The 22,040-nt window shown below is 38.5% G+C and overlaps 1 protein-coding gene across 2 annotated transcripts in view; it reads left to right on the top strand.

The window, feature by feature from the left end:
- LOC119542288 (programmed cell death 6 interacting protein) overlaps positions 1–22,040 on the top strand; it is a 126,679-nt gene that overhangs the window by 71,303 nt on the left and 33,336 nt on the right. The gene's annotated exons all lie outside the window — the stretch shown is intronic.

Consider the following 22,040-nt stretch of genomic DNA (forward strand, 5'->3'; position numbering starts at 1 on the left):
TTAACTTTGTTTATCAAAAAATTAAAAACAAACAGGCAAACAACAACCAAAAAAAACCCCACAACATTTCAAACAAAGCAATGGATTAAGGAAAACAAATAACCTAAAATAATTACTTTGCTTCCAATATGTTCCTACCATACCCCAAGAAAATTAATAAACCATGTCCAAACAGAGGAGTAAGAAAAACAAATAATCTAAAATAACTACATTGCTTCCAACATGTTCCTACCATACCCCAAGAAAATTAACAACCCCTAAGAAAACAAAGGAATAAGAGAAAAAAAAAACCTAAAATAACTCTATTGCTTCCAACATGATCTTACTATATCCAAGAAAGTTTACAAACCATAATCATTCCTGAGCATTCCCATAACATTGAGATTACCCTCCATAGTTTATCTGTTCTTATTAGATTATCATTCCCCCTCTACTAATTGGTATCTCTAGGTCCCCTACATTCTACAGTATAAAACATTGTACATTTTTTCACAGAATTCACATTAGTGGTAACATACAATATCTCTCTTTTTGTGCCTGGCTTATTTTGCTCAGCATTATGTCTTTTTTTTTTTTTTTTTTTTTTTAATATTAATTTTATTGAGATATATTCATATACCACGCAGTCATACAAAACAAATCATACTTTCGATTGTTCACAGTACCATTACATAGTTGTACATTCATCACCCAAATCAATCCCTGACACCTTCATTAGCACACACACAAGAATAACAAAAATAATAATTAGAGTGAAAAAGAGCAATTGAAGTAAAAAAGAACACTGGGTACCTTTGTCTGTTTGTTTCCTTCCCCTATTTTTCTACTCATCCATCCATAAACTAGACGAAGTGGAGTGTGGTCCTTATGGCTTTCCCAATCCCCTTGTCACCCCTCATAAGCTACATTTTTATACAACTGTCTTCGAGATTCATGGGTTCTGGGTTGTAGTTTGATAGTTTCAGGTATCCACCACCAGCTACCCCAATTCTTTAGAACCTAAAAAGGGTTGTCTAAAGTGTGCGTAAGAGTGCCCACCAGAGTGACCTCTCAGCTCCTTTTGGATTCTCTCTGCCACTGAAGCTTATTTCATTTCCTTTCACATCCCCCTTTTGGTCAAGAAGATGTTCTCTGTCCCACGATGCCGGGTCTACATTCCTCCCCGGGAGTCATATTCCACGTTGCCAGGGAGATTCACTCCCCTGGGTGTCTGATCCCACGTAGAGGGGAGGGCAGTGATTTCACCTTTCAAGTTGGCTTAGCTAGAGAGACAGGGCCACATCTGAGCAACAAAGAGGCATTCGGGAGGAGGCTCTTAGGCACAACCAAAGGGAGGCCTAGCCTCTCCTTTGCAGCAACCATCTTCCCAAGGGTAAAACCTGTGGTAGAGGGCTCAACCCATCAAACCACCAGTCCCCTATGTCTGTGGTCATGTTAGCAACCATGGAGGTGGGGTAGGCGAATACCCCTGCATTCTCCACAGGCTCCTCAAGGGGGCACTACATCATTTTTTTTTCCTTGTTTTTCTTTCTTTCTTTTTTTTTTTTTTTAACTTTCCCTTCTTTTTTAAATCAGCTGTATGAAAAAAAAGTTAAAAAGAAAACAAACATACAATAAAAGAACATTTTAAAGAAACCATAACAAGGGAGTAAGAAAAAGACAACTAACCTAAGATAACTGCTTAACTTCCAACATGTTCCTACTTTACCCCAAGAAAGTTACCTAATATAGCAATATTTCTGTGAACTTGCTCCTACTATATCCATCAGAAATTAACAGACCATAGTCATTCCTGGGCATCCCCAGAACGTTAAATAGCTTATCTGTTCTTCTTGGATTATTGTTCCCCCTTCCTTAATTGCTCTCTTTTGCTAGTTCCCCTACATTCTAAATTATAAGCCATTTGTTTTATATTTTTCAAAGTTCACATTAGTGGTAGCATATAATATTTCTCTTTTTGTGCCTGGCTTATTTCGCTTAGCATTATGTCTTCAGGGTTCATCCATGTTGTCATATGTTTGACGAGATCGTTCCTTCTTACTGCCGCGTAGTATTCCATCGTGTGTATATACCACATTTTATTTATCCACTCATCTGTTGAAGGACATTTGGGTTGTTTCCATCTTTTGGCAATTGTGAATAATGCTGCTATGAACATTGGCGTGCAGATATCTGTTCGTGTCACTGCTTTCCGATCTTCCGGGTATATACCGAGAAGTGCAATCGCTGGGTCGAATGGTAACTCTATATCTAGTTTTCTAAGGAACTGCCAGACTGACTTCCAGAGTGGCTGAACCATTATACAGTCCCACCAACAGTGAATAAGAGTTCCAATTTCTCCACATCCCCTCCAGCATTTGTAGTTTCCTGTTTGTTTAATGGCAGCCATTCTAACCGGTGTTAGATGGTATCTCATTGTGGTCTTAATTTGCATCTCTCTAATAGCTAGTGAAGCTGAACATTTTTTCATGTGTTTCTTGGCCATTTGTATTTCCTCTTCAGAGAACTATCTTTTCATATCTTTTGCCTATTTTATAATTGGGCCGACTGTACTATTGTCATTGAGTTGTAGGATTTCTTTATATATGCAAGATATCAGTCTTTTGTCAGATACATGGTTTCCAAAAATTTTTTCCCATTGAGTTGGCTGCCTCTTTACCTTTTTGAGAAATTCCTTTGAGGTGCAGAAACTTCTAAGCTTGAGGAGTTCCCATTTATCTATTTTTTCTTTTGTTGCTTGTGCTTTGGGTGTAAAGTCTAGGAAGTGGCCGCCTAATACAAGGTCTTGAAGATGTTTTCCTACATTATCTTCTAGGAGTTTTATGGTACTTTCTTTTATATTGAGATCTTTGGTCCATTTTGAGTTAATTTTTGTGTAGGGGGTGAGGTAGGGGTCCTCTTTCATTCTTTTGGATATGGATATCCAACTCTCCCAGCCCCATTTGTTGAAAAGACCATTATGGCTCAGTTCAGTGACTTTGGGGGCCTTATCAAAGATCAGTCGGCCATAGATCTGAGGGTCTATCTCCGAATTCTCAATTCGATTCCATTGATCTATATGTCTATCTTTGTGCCAGTACCATGCTGTTTTGGTAACTGTGGCTTTATAATAAGCTTCAAAGTCAGGGAGTGTAAGTCCTCCCACTTCATTTTTCTTTTTTAGAGTGTCTTTAGCAATTCGAGGCATCTTCCCTTTCCAAATAAATTTGATAACTAGCTTTTCCAAGTCTGCAAAGTAGGTTGTTGGAATTTTGATTGGGATTGCATTGAATCTGTAGATGAGTTTGGGTAGAATTGACATCTTAATGACATTTAGTCTTCCTATCCATGAACATGGAATATTTTTCCATCTTTTAAGGTCCCCTTCTATTTCTTTTAGTAGAGTTATGTAGTTTTCTTTGTATAGGTCTTTTACATCTTTGGTTAAGTTTATTCCTAGGTACTTGATTTTTTTAGTTGCTATTGAAAATGGTATCTTTTTCTTGAGTGTCTCTTCAGTTTGTTCATTTCTAGCATATAGAAACATTACTGACTTATGTGCATTAACCTTGTATCCCGCTACTTTGCTAAATTTGTTTATTAGCTCTAGTAGGTGTATCGTTGATTTCTCAGGGTTTTCTAGATATAAGATCATATCATCTGCAAACAATGACAGTTTTACTTCTTCTTTTCCAATTTGGATGCCTTTTCTTTCTTTGTCTTGCCGGATTGCCCTGGCTAGCACTTCCAGCACAATGTTGAATAACAGTGGTGACACCGGGCATCCTTGTCTTGTTCCTGATCTTAGAGGGAAGGCTTTCAGTCTCTCACCATTGAGTACTATGCTGGCTGTGGGTTTTTCATATATGCTCTTTATCATGTTGAGGAAGTTTCCTTCAATTCCTACCTTTTGAAGTGTTTTTATCAAAAAGGGATGTTGGATTTGTCAAATGCTTTTTCAGCATCTATTGAGATGATCAATTGATTTTTCCCTTTTGACTTGTTAATGTGTTGTAATACATTGATTGATTTTCTTATGTTGAACCATCCTTGCATGCCTGGAATAAACCCCACTTGGTCATGGTGTATGATTTTTTTAATGTGTGTTTGGATTCGATTTGCAAGTATTTTGTTGAGGATTTTTGCATCTATATTCATTAGGGAGATTGGCCGGTAGTTATCCTTTTTTGTAACATCTTTGCCTGGTTTTGGTATTAGATTGATGTTAGCTTCATAAAATGAGTTAGGTAGTGTTCCATTTTCTTCAGTGTTTTGAAAGAGTTTGAGTAAGATTGGTGTCAGTTCTTTGTGGAAAGTTTGGTAGAATTCCCCTGTGAAGCCATCTGGCCCTGGGCATTTATTTGTGGGAAGATTTTTGATGACTGATTGGATCTCTTTGCTTGTGATGGGTTGGTTGAGGTCTTCTATTTCTTCTCTGGTCAGTCTAGGTTGTTCATATGTTTCCAGGAAATTGTCCATTTCCTCTACATTATCCAGTTTGTTGCCATACAGTTGTTCATAGTATCCTCTTATAATTTTTTTAATTTCTTCAGGATCTGCAGTTATGTCACCTTTTTCATTCATTATTTTGTTTATATGTGTCTTCTCTCTTTTTGATTTTGTGAGTCTAGCTAGGGGCTTGTGAATCTTGTTGATCTTCTCAAAGAACCAACTTTTGGTGATATTTATCCTCTCTATTGTTTTTTTGTTCTCTATGTCATTTATTTCTGCTTTAATCCTTGTTATTTCTTTTCTTGTACTTGGTTTAGGATTGGTTTGCTGTTCATTTTCTAGCTTCTTCAGTTGATCCATTAGTTCTTTGATTTTGGCTCTTTCTTCCTTTTTAATATATGCGTTTAGTGCTATAAATTTCCCCCTTAGCACTGCTTTTGCTGCATCCCATAGGTTTTGGTATGTTGTGTTCTCATTTTCATTCGTCTCTATATATTTAGCAATTTCTCTTGCTATTTCTTCTTTAACCCACTGATTGTTTAGGAGTGTGTTGTTTAACCTCCAGGTATTTGTGAATTTTCTAAGTCTCTGATGGTTATTGACTTCTAATTGTATTCCATTGTGGTCAGAGAATGTGCTTTGAATAATTTCAATCTTTTTAAATTTATTGAGGCTTGTTTTATGTCCCAGAATATGATCTATTCTGGAGAAAGTTCCATGAGCACTAGAAAAGTATGTGTACCCTGGTGATTTGGGGTGTAATGTCCTGTATATGTCTGTTAAATCTAATTCATTTATCAGATTGTTTAGGTTTTCAATTTCCTTATTGGTCTTCTGTCTGTTTGATCTATCTGTAGGAGAGAGTGATGTGTTGAAATCTCCCACAATTATTGTGGAAACATCAATTGCTTCCTTTAGTTTTGCCAGTGTTTCTCTCATGTATTTTGTGGCACCTTGATTGGGTGCATAGACATTTACGATTGTTATTTCTTCTTGCTGAATTGCCCCTTTTATTAGTATCTAGTGGCCTTCTTTGTCTCTCAAAACATCCCTGCATTTGAAGTCTATTTTATCTGAGATTAATATTGCTACACCTGCTTTGTTTTGGCTGTAGCTTGCATGAAATATTTTTTTCCATCCTTTCACTTTCAGTTTCTTTGTGTCCCTGTGTCTAAGATGAGTCTCTTGTATGCAACATATTGGTGGTTCATTTTTTTTGATCCATTCTGCGAATCTATATCTTTTAATTGGGGAGTTTAATCCATTTACATTCAACGTTATAACCGTGAAGGCATTTCTTGAATCAGCCATCTTATCCTTTGGTTTATGTTTGTCATATTTTTCCCCTCTGTCTATTAATATCCTTTATTGTACCCATACCGAATCTCTTTAGTACTGAACCTTTCTCCAAGTCTCTCTGTCCTTTCTTTGTTTCTCTGTCTGTAGGGCTCCCTTGAGTATCTCCAGTAGGGCAGGTCTCTTGTTAGCAAATTCTCTCAGCATCTGTTTGTCTGTGAAGAATTTAAGGTCTCCCTCGAGTTTGAAGGAGAGCTTTGCTGGATAAAGTATTCTTGGCTGGAAATTTTTCTCACTCAGAATTTTAAATATATCGTGCCACTGCCTTCTCGCCTCCATGGTGGCTGCTGAGTAGTCACTACTTAGCCTTATGCTGTTTCCTTTGTATGTGGTGAATTGCTTTTCTCTTGCTGCTTTCAGAACTTGCTCCTTCTCTTCTGTGTTTGACAGTGTGATCAGTATATGTCTCGGAGTCGGTTTATTTGGATTTATTCTATTTGGAGTTCGCTGAGCATTTATGATTTGTGTATTTATGTTGTTTAGAAGATTTGGGAAGTTTTCCCCAACAATTTCTTTGAATACTCTTCCTAGACCTTTACCCTTTTCTTCCCCTTCTGGGACACCAATGAGTCTTATATTTGGACGTTTCATGTTATCTATCATATCCCTGAGGTCCATTTCGATTTTTTCAATATTTTTCCCCATTCTTTCTTTTATGCTTTCATTTTCCATTCTGTCATCTTCCAGGTCACTGATTCGTTGTTCAACTTCCTGTAGTCTTGTACTATGAGTGTCCAGAATCTTTTTAATTTGGTCAACAGTTTCTTTAATTTCCATAAGATCATCCATTTTTTTATTTAGTCTTGCAATGTCTTCTTTATGCTCTTCTAGGGTCTTCTTGATTTCCTTTATCTCCCGTACTGTGGTCTCATTGTTCATCTTTAGTTCTTTGAGTAGCTGCTCTAGGTGCTGTGTCTCTTCTGGTCTTTTGATGTGGGTGCTTGGGCTTGGGTTATCCATATCGTCTGGTTTTTTCATATGCTTTATAATTTTCTGTTGTTTTTGGCCTCGTGGCATTTGCTGAACTTGATAGGGTTCTTTTAGGATTTGTAGACGAATTGAAGTCCTTATCTCTAATTTATCAGATCTACAGCTTCGTGGAGTACACTTTCTCTGACTAACCAGCAGGTGTCGTCCACGAGCCACCTGTTCTCCAGAAGCCAGTTCTCCCCTGCTTAGCCTTTTTGGTGAGTAGGGGAGTGAGTCTTGTGGGGTCCAATTGGTGTACCAAGCTTGCGTGTGTAGTTGGTGTTGCCTGCCCTGTGTATGGGGCGTGTTTCTGGGCAGTCAGGGATGGGGGGTGGCTCTAACAATCAAATCTCCCTGGTGATCCTAGAGTTTTAAAGCTGCTGCAATAGTCTAATCCTTCAGTTCAGTCCTGCCACAGTTTGTCTCTGCCACTGACCCACAAGTCCTTGGTATTGGCGTATGGCTCCTGAGACTTGCAAGTGGGCCCCTCTTCCAGGCCGTGCACCCCGGGCTGTGTAGGGAGGCTCCCAGTCTGCTGAAATGATGGCTGAATGGGGCTTTGTTAATTCACACTGCTCTACCTTCCCAACTCTGGGACAATCAGCTGAGGTTGCAGGGGAGGCTAATGTCCATGCCCAGTTTTGTGGTGTGTGCTTGTTATTTGAAGCACTTCCGTCACACTGGGTTGTCTGGGGCAGTTCTGGGCTATGGGGCTGGCGATGGGCAGGAGTGTTTCCTGTCCACCAGGATGATGGCTGTGAGCGGACACCCCCCTTTTCTTGGGAAGTTGTGGTGTTTAGTGAATTTTCTCAGCCACTGGATTATTGTGTTTTGTCTCAGAGCTCTCCTAGTTCTGCTCTTGACTTGACCTGCCGAAATAGCAAGTCTTTGAAGCTTTCTGTATTGGGCTTCTTAGAGTAATTGTTTTAGAAAAAGAAAAAAGGATTAAAAACAAAAACAAAAAAAACAAACAAACGGGCCCTCCTCAGAGATCTAATGGGTTATTGAAATGCTAAGAGACAAAGCAACCAGGGCCATTAAGGAAAGGTCCACAGGGCAGAGAGATCAGCTTTTCTTCGGGATTTGCATATGCGCCTCAGGGCGTGAGCTCTGCCCTTCCCCTTTCTATGTTCACGAGAACTCCAAAAATCCTCCGCTTTTATTTTTGAGTTTTTCGTGTTGTTTTTTTTCTATGCCTGTCTCCTCTCTGCTGGGCTGGCTGCTCTCATATTCTCTGGTGTCTGGTCTCAGTCTATCTATGGTTGGAGTTTGAATCAGTAGAATGAGTTTCCGATAAGGGCAGCCACTGCAGTTCTCCCTTCTCCTTCCCGGAGCTGACAGCCCCTCCTCCCCCGGGACTGAACCTGGCAGGGAGGGGCGCGGGTCCCCTGGCAGCAAAAACTTACAGATTTCGCTGATCTCAGCAGTTCCACGTTTTCATGAGTGTTGTATGAAGTATGCCCAAAGTCAGATTGCTCTGTGGTGTCCAGTCCACGCAGTTCCTGGCTTTCTACCTACTTTCCTGGAGGAGTAACTAAAACATACAGCTCACCAGTCTGCCATCTTGCCCCGCCTCTTGCCATGTATTTTTAAGTTATTTTCTTAGTGGTTGCCCTGAGGATTACAAAGTATATCTTAATTCATCGCACTCTAGATTGTATTAGTACCAACTTAGTTTTAACAGTACACAAATAATCTGCTCCTATATATATAGCTCCATCCTCCCTTTATGTTGTTATTGTCATCAAATACATCTTTATACATCATGTGCTTGTCAACATAGATTTATAATTAATATTCTGTTTAGTTCTCTTTTAAATCCTATAGGAAAAAGGAGGAGTTGGAAACTGAAAATATATTAAGACTGACTGATTTATCTCTGTAGTTACCTTTACTGATGTTTATTTCTTCATAAGGATTTGAGTTACTATCATCCTTTCATTTCAGCTTGAATGACTCTCTTTAGTCCTTCTTGTAGGGCAGGTTAACTAATGACAAATTCTTGAGTGTTTTTTAAGTTGGGAATTTCTTAATTTCATTTCCATTTTTGAAGTATAGTTTTCCCCTATATAGAGTCTTGGCTGATAATTTAAAAATAAAAAAATACATTAAAAAACTTATAGAGCAACTGTACATTTACAGAAAAATCATACAGAAAGTACAGATTTCCCATATATCCTCCCTCAGTCACACAGGATAGTATTTTCATTTGAGCACTGTGAATATGTTATCCCACTGCCTTCTGTCCTGCATAGTTTCTGATGAGAAATCAGCTGTTAATCTTATTGAGTATCCTTTTATGTGTTACAAGTCACTTCTCTTTTCCTTCTTTCAGGAGTCTCTCTTTGTCTTTGCTTTTGGTGTTTGATTATAATTTGCCGTAGTGTGTGTCTCTTAGAGTTTATTCTGCTTAGTGTTTGTTGAGCTTCATGGTTGCGTAGATTCATGCCATTCATCAGATTTGGGAAATTTTTGAGCGTTATTTCTTGAAGTATTATTTATGCCCCTTTCTTTGCTCTCTTCTTGGGATTCTCATTTTGCCTATGATGGTATGCTTGTTGGTGCCCCACAGGCCTCTTAAATGCTGTTTATTTTTCTTCATTTTTTTTCTTTCTGCTTCTCAGAGTAGTGAACTTGTCTTTCAACTCCAAAACTTGTTAGTTCCTTTTTATAATTTATATTTCCTTATTGCTATTCTCTATTTGGTGAGACATGGTTCTCATGGTTTCCTTTAGTTCTTTGTACAAGGTTTCCTTGAGCTCTTAGAGTATATTTAAAATGGTTGATTTTTTTAATGCAATTTCATTGAGATATATTCACATAATATGCAGTTGTTCAAAGTATACAATCAGTTGCCCACCGCATCGTCACATAGTTGTTCATCGATCACTGCAATCAATCTCCGCACACCTTCATCACTCCAAAAAAACAAAACAAAAATTAAAATGAAAAGAACATCCAAATCGAATTGAGAATTCAGAGATAGACCCCCAGATCTATGGCCGACTGATCTTTGATAAGGCCCCCAAAGCCACTGAACTGGGACATAACAGTCTTTTCAACAAATGGGGCTGGAGAGTTGGATATCCATATCCAAAAGAATGAAAGAGGACCTCTGCCTCACACCCTACACAAAAAGTAACTGAAACTGGAGCAAGGATCTCAATATAAAAGACAGTACCATAAAACTCCTGGAAGATACTGTAGGGAAACATCTTCAAGACCTTGTGTTAGGCGTCCCTGTCCTAGACTTTACACCCAAAGCACAAGCAACAAAAGAAAAAATAGATAAATGGGAACTCCTCAAGCTTAGAAGTTTCTGTACCTCAAAGGAATTTCTCAAAAAGGTAAAGAGGCAGCCAACTCAATGGGAAAAAATTTTTGGAAACCATGTATCTAACAAAAGACTGACTGATATCTTGCATATACAAAGAAATCCTACAACTCAATGACAGTAGTACAGACAGCCCAATTATCAAATGGGCAAAAGATATGAAAAGACAGTTCTCTGAAGAGGAAATACAGATGGCTCAAAAAACACATGAAAAAATATTCAGCTCCACTAGCTATTAGAGAGATGCAAATTAAGACCACAATGAGATACCATCTCACACCAATTAGAATGGCTGCCATTAAACAAACAGGAAACTACAAATGCGGGAGAGGATGTGGAGAAATTGGAACTCTTTATTCATTGTTGGTGGGACTGTATAATGGTTCAGCCACTCTGGAAGTCAATCTGGCTTCCTTAGAAAACTGGATATAGAGTTACCCTTCGATCCAGCGATTGCACTTTTCTGTATATACCCGGAAGATCTGAAAGCAGTGACATGAACGGTTATTGGTACGCCAATGTTCATAGCAGCATTATTCACAATTGCCAAGAGATGGAAACAACCCAAATGTCCTTCAGCAGATGAGTGGATAAATAAAATGTGGTATATACACACGATGGAATACTATGCAGCAGTAAGAAGGAACGATGTCGTGAAACATATGACAACATGGATGAACCTTTAAGACATGATGCTGAGCGAAATAAGCCAGGCACAAAAAGAGAAATATTATATGCTACCACTAATGTGATCATTGAAAAATGTAAAACAAATGGTTTATAATGTAGAATGTAGGGGAACTAGTGATAGAGAGCAATTAAGGAGAGGGGAGCAATAATCCAATAAGAACAGATAAGCTGTCGTGGGTAAATTTAATGTTCAGGTATGACTATGGTCTGTTAATTTCTGATGGGTATAGTAGGAACACGTTCACAGAAATGTTGCTATATTAGGTAACTTTCTTGGGGTAGAGTAGGAACATGTTGGAAGTAAAGTAGTTATCTTCGGTTAGTTGTCTTTTTCTTACTCCCTTGTTATGGTTTGTTTGAAATGTTTTTTTGATATTGTATGTTTCTTTTAATTTTTTTTTCATATAGTTGATTTAAAAAAGAGTTAATTAAAAAAAAAAATAAAAAAAATATGCAGAGCCCCCTTGAGGAGCTGGTGGGGAATGCAGGGGTATTGGCCTGCCCCACCTCGATGGTTGCTAATGTGTTCGCAGACATAGGGGACTGGTGGTTTGATGGGCTGAGCCCTCTACCACAGGATTGCCCTTGGGAAGACTGTTGCTGCAAAGGAGAGGCTAGGCCTCCCTATAATTGTGCTTAAGAGCCTCCTCCCAAATGCCTCTTTGTTGCTCAGGTTTGGCCCTCTCTCTCTACCTAAGCCAACTTGGCAGGTGAAATCACTGCCCTTCCCCACTACGTGGGATCAGACACCCAGGGGAGTGAATCTCCCTGGCAACGTGGAATATGACTCCCGGGGAGGAATGTAGACCTGGCATCGTGGGACGGAGAACATCTTCTTGACCAAAAGGGGGATGTGAAAGGAAATGAAATAAGCTTCAGTGGCAGAGAGATTCCAAAAGGAGCCGAGAGGTCACTCTGGTGGGCACTCTTATGCACAATATAGACAACCCTTTTTAGGTTCTAATGAATTGTAATAGCTAGCAGTAAATACCTGAGACTAACGAACTACAACCCAGAACCCATGAATTTTGAATATGATTGTATAAAAATGTAGCTTATGAGGGGTGACAGTGTGATTCGGAAAGCCATATGGACCTCACTCCTCTTTGTCCAGTGTAAGGATGGATGAGTAGAAAAATTGGGGCAAAAAAAAAAGAAAGGCTCCCAGTGTTCTTTTTTACTTTAATTGTTCATCAGCACTTTACTTTTTATTCTTAATATTTTTGTGTGTGTGTTAATGAAAATGTTCAAAAATTAATTTTGGTAATGAATGCACAACCATATAATGTACTGTGAACAATTGAATGTATACTTTGTGTGACTGCATGGTATGTGAATATATCTCAATAAAATTGAATTAAAAAAACATTCAAAACATCCCATTCCCCTCCTCCCCACCATCATTCATCCACTTTTTAAAAATACAGTTTTATTGATGTGTATTCACACGCATACAGTCATCCTCAGTGTACAGTTATTCATAGCACCATCATTCAGTTGTGTGTTCATCTCCAGAATCAATTTTTGAACCTTTTCCTTAGTCCAGAATAAAAATAAAAGCAAAAAGAACACCTAAATCTTTCTATCCCCTCCATTCCACCCTATTCTTCATCTGATTTTGTCCCCGTTTTTCCACCCATCCATCCATACACTGACAAAGGGAGTGTGAGCCACAAGGTTTTCATAACTACACAGTCACACTGTGCAAGCTAAGGAATTATACAATCATCTTCAAGAATCAGGGTCCCTGGGTTGCTGTTTGATAGCTTCAGATATTTCCCTCTAGCCATACCAACACACCAAAAACTAAAAGGTAACACCAATATAGCGCATGAGAACAGCCTCCAGAGTTTCCTCTCAACTCCATTTGAAATCTCTCAGCCACTGGAACCCCACTTTGTCTCATCTCTCATCCCCTCCTTGATCAAGAAGGTCCTCTCATCCCACAGTGCTGGGTCCAGCCTCATCCCCAGGAGCCGTCCCCCGTGTTGCCAGGAGGATACACACCCCTGGGTGTCAAGTCAGAATGGTTGATTTTTGAAGTTTTTGTCTATTTAGTTGAATATTTCAGCTTCCTCAGGCACACTTTTTTTTAAAAAATTCAGTTTTATTGATATATAGTCACATACCGTACAGTCATCCACAGTGTACAATCAGTTGTTCACAGTACTATCATATGGTTGCACATTCATCACCAAAATCAAATTTTGAACATTTTCATTACTCAAAAAAAAAGGAATAAAAATAAAAGTAACAACACCTAAAACATCCCTTCCCCTCCATCCCATCCTGTTTTTCATTTAAGTTTTTGTCCCCATTTTTCTTCTCATCTATCCATACTATGGATAAAAGGGGGTGTGAGTCACAGGGTTTTCACAATCACACAATCACACTGTGTAAGCTACATAGTTACACAGTCGTCTTCAAGAATCAAGACTACCAGGTTGCAGTTCAACAGTTTCAGGTATTTCTTTCTAGCTGTTCCAATGCACTAAAATCTACAAAGGGTTATATATATAGCGCATTTGAAATCTGTCCGTCACTGAAACTTCATTTTGTCTTATTTGCTTCCCACTTTGGTCAAGAAAACTTTCTCAATCCCACAATGCTGGGTCCAGGTTCATCCATGGGAGTCATGTCCCACATTGCCAGGGAGATTTACACTCCTGGGAATCATGTCCCACGTAGGGAGGAAGGCAATGAGTTTACCTGTTGAGTGGGCTTAGAGAGAGACAGAGGCCGCATCTGAGCAGCAAAAGAGGTTCTCTGGGAGGTGACTCTTAGGCACAATTAAAAGTAGGCTTAGCCTCTCCTTTGCAGTAACAAGCTTTGTAAGGGCAAGCCCCAAGATCGAGGGCTCGACCTACTGAATTGGTAGTCCTCAGTGGTTGCCTCAGGCCCAGTTTTTATTAATTTCTTTTTTTTTCCTATGTATGGGCCATTTTTTCTTCATTCTTTGCATGTCTTGTAAAGTTCTTGTTGTAAATAGGACATTTTGAATATTATGTAATAATGTGGCAATTAGAAATCAGATTCTTCCTCCTTAGTTGTTGCTTGTCATTAGTGTTTGCTTGTTTAGTGACTTTTCTGAACTATTTTTAAGTGTGTATTCTTTGTCACTTGTGGCCTCTGAAATCTGTGTTCCATTAACTTCATAGTCAAGTAGTAATTCAATAGAAAGTCTCTTAAATGCTGAGATCCAGATGCCCCCCCACCTTGTTTCAACATTCACCTGGTTGTTAGAAATTTTTGATTGTTTCCAGAATTCTTATGAAGTTGATTTTAACACTTTTTGATAATTTATTTGCTACTTTTATGGAGGATTGGGGTTTTGGACTTTCCTACTCTACCATTTTTTAAAATATTTTCTAAGATTATTTTACTTAAAGTCTTGTCATGATTGTTGTATTAACTTTTTTTTTTTTTGCAGTTTGAGTTCTTTTTGTTGAATTTGTTTGTCTTGTGCTTGGTGTTGGTGATTCTGGATGGAGAATTCATCTTTGCAGTTGTAATGTTTAGCTATATGACTGTCCCCTGAGTTTTTATGCAGACTCTGTTGGAGCTGGGTTGTAGGGGAGGGGAAAACCAGTGATTGGGAAGTTGGTTCATCAATGTTTAAGTGAGGATAGGAGATGGAAGAGAGGTACTGCATGGTGTGCCTTGGTAGCTATTCTTTTGGACTCCATAAACCCCCCAGGGACTTCTCATTTCTGGGTCAAGTACTGTTCAAATCAGAGACAAAAACTCCTGTTGTTGATTTGTCTTGTGCATAGGAAGTGGGAATTGCATACAGGGGTCAACTGGCCTGATTACTTTGATTGTGATAGGCAGCAGATCCAGTGTTGTTTTCCCCTGGGCCCCCTCTTTATCAAATCTTCTGCTATCCCTGTTTCTCCCTTTGAAGCACCTTGGTGTTATTTTTGTGTTTGGTAATAGAGGGCTCTCTCAGGCTCTTTTCATTCTTTGGTTTGATCCTGTGTGCTTACAGTCTTAGAGGTTTTACAGTTTCTGGTGTACTGAGAATTCCCCTTGTTTTTAAGCATGACTGCGTATTCTCTTAGAATACCACCTTATTTCGAGCCCATAGGTTTTTTGTTTTGTTTTTTTTTAAATTGCCTTTGTTACATTAAAGGAAGCATAATACAATGTTTCTGTTAATTCTAGCCTCTAGTTTACATTGATTGCATTTTCCCCCCAATCCCACCCTGTTTTTAACGCTTTGCAGTGTTGACATCGATTTGTTCTACCTCATGTAAAAACATATTTGTACCTTTTATTACAATTGTTGAGCACCCTAGGTTTCCCTGAGTTACGGGTCTCGGTCTTTATCTTTCGTCTTTTGTTCTGGTGTCCCACATGGTCCCAGCCTTCCTCTTTCAACCATATTCACAGTCATCTTTGTTCAGTGTATTTACATTGCTGTGCTACTATCTCCCAAAATTGTTTTCCAAACCTCTCACTCCTGTCTTTTCCTTTCTGTCTGCAGTGCTTCCTTTAGTGTTTCCTGTAGAGCAGGTATCTTTGTTAACAAACTCTATCATTGTCTGTTTGTCAGAGAATATTTTAAGCTTTCCCTCATATCTGAGGGATAGTTTTGCCAGATATAGGATTCTTGGTTGATGAGTTTTCTCTTTCAGTATCTTAAATGTATCAATCCACTTCCTTCTTGTCTCCATGGTTTCTATTGAGAAATCCACACACAGTCTTACCAAGCTTCCTTTGTATGTGATAGATTGCTTTTCTCTTGCTGTTTTCAGGATTCTCTCTTTATCTTTGATTGATAATGTGATTATTAAGTGTCTTGGCATAGGCCTATTTAGATTTATTCTGTTTGGGGTACGCTGTGCTTCTTGGATCCATAATTTTATGTCTTTCATAAGAGATGGGAAATTTTCATTGATTATTTCCTCTATTGTTTCTTCTTCCCCTTTTCCCTTCTCTTCTCCTTCTGGGACACCAATGACATGTAAATTCTTGCTTTTCGTTTTGTCTTTTAAGTTTCCGGAGACATTACTCGTATTTTTCCTTTCTTTTCTCTATCTTTTCTTTTGTGTGTAGGTTTTCAGGTGTCTTGTTCTCCAGTTCCTGAGTGTTTTCTTCTGCCTCTTGAGATTTGCTGTTGCATGTTTCCAGTGTGTCTTTCATCTCTTGCGTTGTGCCTTTCATTTCCATGGATTCTGCCAGTTGGTTTCTTGAGCTTTCAATTTCTATCTTATGTACATCCTGTATTTTCATTATATGGTTCAGCTCTTTCTCCATATCTTCCCTAAATGTTTTGAATTCAGTTATTATTAGTTGTTTCAATTCCTGCATCACAGTTGATGTACAAATTTGTTCCCCTGACCAGGCCATAACCTCATTTTTCTTAGTGTAGGTTGCAGTTTTCTGTTGTCTAGGCATGGTTTCCTTGGTTACCCCAATCAGGACTCCCCAGACCAGAATGGGCTCAGGTCCCAGAAGGAAGAAATATTCAGTATCTGGTTTCCCTGAGGGTGTGTCTTAGAAAATTGGTACACCCTGTGATGCCTCAAGTCACTGCTTTTCTGCCCAGCAGGTAGCACCTGTCAGCCTGTAATTCTTGACTGGTGAAAGGTGGTGTGGCTGTTTTTCCCCAAGTTCTGAATGAAAGGCAGGTGGTAGAGCTGGGCTCCACCCCTTTCCTCTTAGAGAAGATAGACCCGCTAGGGAGAGGTTATTAGCATTTCAGTGGTCTCTCTCTGCCTATGCTATACCCTTGTCTGGGTTACAGCACTGGGAACTGAAAATGGCTGAGGCTTTCTCCACTGAACCGAAAAAGGAACAGATAGTCCCCTTCAGAGCTAGTCTGAGGCAACCCTCCAGCTCTCCAAGGTTAGTTGTCACCCAGAGCCTCTGTCTGCTTGTTGGGGATTTGTACCTCATAGTGAGCAGTTCACACTTGCTAATTAAAACCCCAGTTGGAGTTCAGATGAGCTGTATTCACTTGCTGGGGGAGAGCTTCTTTCTGGCACCACAAGGCTTTGCAGCTCAGGTTGTGGGGGGAGGGGTCTCCCAAATTGGATCCACAGTTTTTACTTACAGATTTTATGCTGTCATCTCAGGCATTCCTCCCAATTCAGGTTGGTGTATGATGAGTGGATGGTCACTTTTGTCCCCCTGCAGTTATTCCGGATTATTTACTGTTTTTTTTTAGTTGTTCCGGGGGGACTACTTAACTTCTACTCCTCTCTGTGCCGCCATCTTAGATCCTCCCCATAGGTTTTTACGTGTAGTATTTTCATTACCTTTTGGTTCTGAGTATTTTGTGATTCCCATTATTATTATTGTTTCTCTTCATTGTCGTCCTCCTTCTTCCCTCCTCCCTTCTTCTTCCCAGGCTTTTTTTTTTTTTTTTTTTTTTTTTCCCCAAGAAAAGTTGTGGGTTTACAGAATAATCATGTGTAACCCATTCCTTCTTTAACGCATGAATTATTTAGGAGTACATTTTGAAATTACTTGATATAATAATATTTAGTTATCTTTATTTGTTGGTTTCTAACAGTTGCATTGTGATCAGAGAGTATGATGTTGTGCTTTGAAATTTGTTAAGGCTTGCTTTTATGGCTAATGAGGAGTCAATTTTTGTAAATTTCTATGTATGCTTGATGCCAGTATGATACCTTTTTATGTGGTTGTCTTCAGCAGAAGCTTATAAATTGAACTGAACAAATCTTCTCCTGTGATTTTTTTTGTCCATTTGCTCTTATCAGTTACTAAAATAATTGTGTTAAATCCAGAGGTGATGGATTTGTCTAACTTATCTTGTAATTTTGTTAGTTTTATGTCATATACTTTGTAGGTATATTATTGAGTTCATACAAGTTTAAGATATTATTTCTTTTTGTTGAGTTGTGCCTTATATGAGTATGTAATGACTATCCATAGTAATGTGTTTGAGTTATTATCTGACGTTAATATATAGCTGTGGCAGCTTTCTTTTCGTTTGTCTTTTTCTATGATTGTACTTTCAACTTGTGTTTTGTAAGTAGTATATAGCAGGAGTTTAAAAAAAATTTAGTCTGACAATCTTTGTCTCTTACTGGAGGATTAAATTCACTTTTTAAAAACTTTTCATTTCAAAAAAATTTCAAACTTATAGGATGGTTACAAAAATAAGACAAGCCCCACACAGAGAACTCCAGCATTCCCCTTTATCCCAGATCCACCATTCTTTTTTTTTTTTTTTTTTTTTTTTTTGATTTTTTTAAATTGTGTTTTTATTCCTGAAGTTCTTCCTGATGAAATTGAGTTTATGAATTTTAGCCTGGATAGGCAGATAATTATTTTGCCTTCATAGTAATTGCTTTTTAAATGAGAGGTTTAATTTTTGTTTCTTTCAATGTATTGAATTCATTTTTTTTTTTTAAATTAAATTCATTGTTATTGGAATACATTCACACACCATACAATCATCCATGGTATACAATCCACTGTCCACAGTATGATAACATAGTTATGCGTTCATCACCACAATCTATCTCTGAACATTTTCCTTACATCAGAAAGAACCAGAACAAGAATAAAAAATAAAAGTGAAAAGAGAACACCCAAATCATCCCCCCATCCCACCCCATTTGTCCTTTAGTTTTTATCCCCATTTTTCTACTCATCCATACACTAGATAAAGGGGGTGTGATCCACAAGGTCTTCACAATCACACTGTCACCCCTTGTAATCTACATTATTATATAATTGTCTTCAGGAGTCCAGACTGCTGGGTTGGAGTTTGGTAGTTTCAGGTATTTACTTCTAGCTATTCCAATGTATTAAAACCTAAGACGTGTTATCTATATAGTGCATAAGAATGTCCACCAGAGTGACCTCTCTATTCCATTTGAAATCTCTCAGCCACTGAAACTATTTCACCAGATCCACCATTCTTAACATTTTGCCACATTTGCATGTCTCTGTCTGTCCATCTACCAGTACATCTATGTGTCGATCCATCTGTCTGTCTCTTTTTCAGTTCATTTTTTGAACACTTGTGTGCAGGTTGTATATACATCATTCTCCTTGAACATTTAATGCTGCATATACATTTCCTAAGAGCAAGTATATTCCCTTAGGTGGCCATATTAAGTACAGTTATCAAATTAAAGAAATTTAAAATTGATATACAAATTACAGTCCATACTCCATTTTGTTCATATGTCTCAATAATGTCCTTTTGAGATTTTTTTCTTTCTGGATCCCATCCAGGATCATTTATTGCTTTCAATTTTCATTATCTCTTAATTGTTCCTCCCCCTCCCCCCCTTTTTTTCAATTGTGGGAACGTATGTACAAGATAAACTTTGCCATCTCTACCACTCCCAAGCATACCATTCAATGGGATTAATCACATTCACAGTATTGCAGTGCCCTTTCCATCTTTTAATACTAAAATTTTCCCATCTCCCCAGACACCCTACAGCCATTACGCATTAACTCCCTATTCCCCACCCCTTCCCCTGGCAACCTGTACTGTTCTGTATCTTTGAGCTTGCATATTCTCTGATATTTTCTTTGTTTTTGCGATGGGGCTTACATTTATCATCCTAAATCTGTAAGAATCTTGTTTGTTTTGATACCAACTTAACTTTAATAGTATACACAAATTATGTTCCTATATCCCTCCTCTCCCCCACCTTTATGTAGTTCTTGTACAAATTATGTTTGTGTATTACAAGTCCAAAACCATTGATTTATTTTTGCATTTATGCATTTGGTTTTTAGATACTGTAGGAAATAAAAAGTGGAGTTACAAACCAAAATTTCAGTAGTACTGTCATTTATACTTATGTCATTACATTTACCAGAGATCTTTATTTCTTCATGTGGCTTTGATCCATTGCCTATTGTCATTTCCTTTCAACCTGCTGTATATATACTCTTCAGTATCTCTTATAGGGCTGGTCTAATGGTGATGAACTCCATCAGCTTTTGTTTTATCAGGGAATGTCTTAATCTCTCCCTCTTTTTTTTCATGTATTTCTTTTTTGTTTTATTCCGTGTCTACTCGATTACTGGATATAAGGAGTATCAGTCACAGGGTTTTTACAATCACATGGTAATATGATAAAAGCCATATAGTTATACAATCATTATCAAAGGTCAAGGCTACTGGATTACAGTTCAACAATATCCTTCTGACTATTCTAATGCACCAGAAACTAAAAAGAAATATCTGTATAATGAGTCAGTAGTCATAATCATTTGTTAAATACTAATTTCTCAGTGATACCTCCTCCCTCTTGTTCATTCTCTCACTCTTCAAGGATATTTGGGCAATGGCTATTTTAACTTCTTTGTACTGGAAAGGGGTGTCAACCTTAAGGGGTAGAGGAATGAAACTGGTTGATGTTCTTGGAGAGACTGGTACCTCTGGGTTTCAGGGTTTATTTGGCATAGGAACAATCTGGAGGCCTTAAGTTTCTGAGAAAATAACCTTACTAAGTAAAACTTTTATAGTGTCTTAGATAGAGCCCAGGGTATTCTTTACGGTTTCAGGAATACTGTTAATTGGGGCTTGGCATACTGTGGCAATTTGCAATATCTGGCTGAGGCTTGCGTAAGAGTAACCTCCAGAGTGACCTCTTGCCTGTATTTGAAATCTCTTAGCCATTGAAACTTTATTTTGTTTCATCTCCCTCATTTTTGAAAGACAGTTTTGGCATATATAGTATTCTTGGTTGGCAGTATTTTGCTTTCAGTGCTTGAAATATGCCGTTCTCCTGCCTTCTTGCTTCCATGGTTTCCATGAGAAATCAGCACTTAGTCATATTGAGGCTCCCTTATATGACATGTTGCTTCCTTCTTGTGGCTTCAGAGTCCTCTCTTTGTATTTTGCATTCGACAGTTTGAGTATAATATGTCCTTATATGGGTCCATTTGGATTTGTCCTTTTTGGAGTTCATTGGACGTTTTGGATGTGTATGTTCAGGTCTTCCGTTAAATTTGAGCAGTTTTCAGCCATTATTTCTTTGAGTATTCTCTCGGCCCTTTCTTTCTTCTCCGTGTGGAACTCCCACAATGCATGTATTGGTATGCTTGATAGTTTCCCACAGGTTACTTAGGCTCTGATAACTTTTCTTCATTCTTTCTTACTTCTGCTCCTCAAACTGGTTTTTTCCAATTGTTTTGTATTTAAGTTCACTTACTCTTTCTTTTGCCATCTCCAAATCTGCTATTCAACCCCTATAGCCAGGTTTTAATTTCTTTTACTTCAGTCTTCATCTGTTTGTTTCCTTTTCGTAATTTCCAACTCTCTATTGATACTCTCTTTGTATTCATCGATTGTTTTCCTGATTTCCTTTAGTTCTTTGTCCAGTTTTCCTTTAGTTCCTTGAGCATTTTTAGGATCACTTTTAAAAGCCTTTCTGTTATGTCATTAGTCTGGTCCTCCTCATTGAGGGTTTCTAATGATTTAATTTTTTCCTTTGCTGAGGCCATTACTTCCTGTTTCTTTGTATGTTTTGTAGTCTTTTGTTGAAAGCTTGATAATTTTCATATTTTAATGTGCTTGTGGATTTAGACTCTGAGGCATTTGTTCCTTAAATTTATATCCAGCAATGTTACTACAGAGCTTTCCTTGAATTCTAGGAGCTAACAAAAATAAAAATAGGAGAAAAAAAGGAATCACCTTTGCAGATTGACCTGTGGAGGTGTTCTTCAGATCTTATTTATATGGTGAGTTTAGAGAATAGCTCAAGGCCAAAGTGGAAGGGCCTCCCTGATGTTTTCCACACATGCATCTTGTCTTGGGGCATATATGTGTGTGGGGCCCTAAAAATTCCCCTATTTACATGGATACCAATATCCCCTCTCCCCCAGTCCCTCATGGTCCTGGACCCTGCACTATATGTCCTATAGCCAGCAGTCCCTTGCCACAGGCAGTCATGACTTGACTGGCCTCCCACAGCATTTATAGGAGAGCTCTTTTAGCTGCCTCTACATGCAGAGCAAGTTCTGGGACAAGTTCTGGGATGGTGAGCCTGTGATCAATGTTCTTGTTCATTTCCAAAGGTCACCACTAGGCAGATTGAGCCAGACATACATGCTCCCAGTATGCACACAAAGGTTTCTCTGCTCCCCCCTGGATTTGGGACCAGGGACATGCACGGGGAATGCAGATTGGCTCTGCGCTGAGCTGGTGAAGGGATGCGGGAGGGGCCAGCCGGGGTGCCATGAGATCCTGCTTCTTTTAAGTTGCCTTTTACTTGATTCAGTGCTTGCCCTGTTACTGCAACTTTTAGGCTATTTC

The sequence above is a fragment of the Choloepus didactylus genome, chromosome 1, assembly GCF_015220235.1.
Source record: "Choloepus didactylus isolate mChoDid1 chromosome 1, mChoDid1.pri, whole genome shotgun sequence".
Classification (NCBI taxonomy): Eukaryota; Metazoa; Chordata; class Mammalia; order Pilosa; family Megalonychidae; genus Choloepus; species Choloepus didactylus.